Consider the following 659-nt stretch of genomic DNA (forward strand, 5'->3'; position numbering starts at 1 on the left):
CACAGGGGGGCTGGTGGGGGGTTGTAGGATTGGTTTTGTGGGCTAGTGGGGTCAATGGGAGGGGTGGCAGGGATCAGGAGAGGTTTTCCAATCCTGCCAAATCCCCCTAGGCTCCCACAGCCCCCCATGATGTTGCTGAACTTCCCTCCAGCTCACAAACTGCTCCTGAGGCTGGTCTTACAGCTAGGTCGTACCAGTCCCAGGAAGTAGGTCAGGGTTGGGGAGCTGGCAGCTCTGTTGGGGGTGGAGTTAGTTCAATCCATCCCTGGGTGAACCTAGTTTAAAGCCTTCCTCACAATGGCAATGAGCCTGTCTGCAAAGATGCTTTTCCTTCTCTTCTGTATAGTTCACACTTAGAATCACCTAAATAGGGATCTAAGTGTACAGTCTGCATCTGGGTGAACTAAGGTAGACTGGGTGGCCATTTTTAACACAATTTAACTTCCCCCATCTCCTTGAACATCTGTACCTAGCCTATGAGAGCATCATTAGATCCATTTTGTCTGTTGGCCTGGTACCTTATACAGGGTACACGTCCCTCAACGTAATGCAAACTCAGCTGACCAGTGCTAGAGTCATGGGCAGATGTAGAATTTTGACAAACAGGGTGCACATGGTGAGATCATAGAATCATAGAAGTAGGGTCGGAGGGGACCTTG

At 50.1% G+C, this 659-nt stretch overlaps 1 protein-coding gene across 1 annotated transcript in view; it reads left to right on the top strand.

Moving 5' to 3' along the window:
* The window catches only part of NAV3 (neuron navigator 3), a 1,048,024-nt gene that overhangs the window by 483,574 nt on the left and 563,791 nt on the right, over positions 1 to 659 (top strand). The gene's annotated exons all lie outside the window — the stretch shown is intronic.

The sequence above is a fragment of the Gavialis gangeticus genome, unplaced genomic scaffold, assembly GCF_001723915.1.
Source record: "Gavialis gangeticus isolate Ggan-Ray unplaced genomic scaffold, GavGan_comp1, whole genome shotgun sequence".
NCBI classification, from domain to species: Eukaryota; Metazoa; Chordata; order Crocodylia; family Gavialidae; genus Gavialis; species Gavialis gangeticus.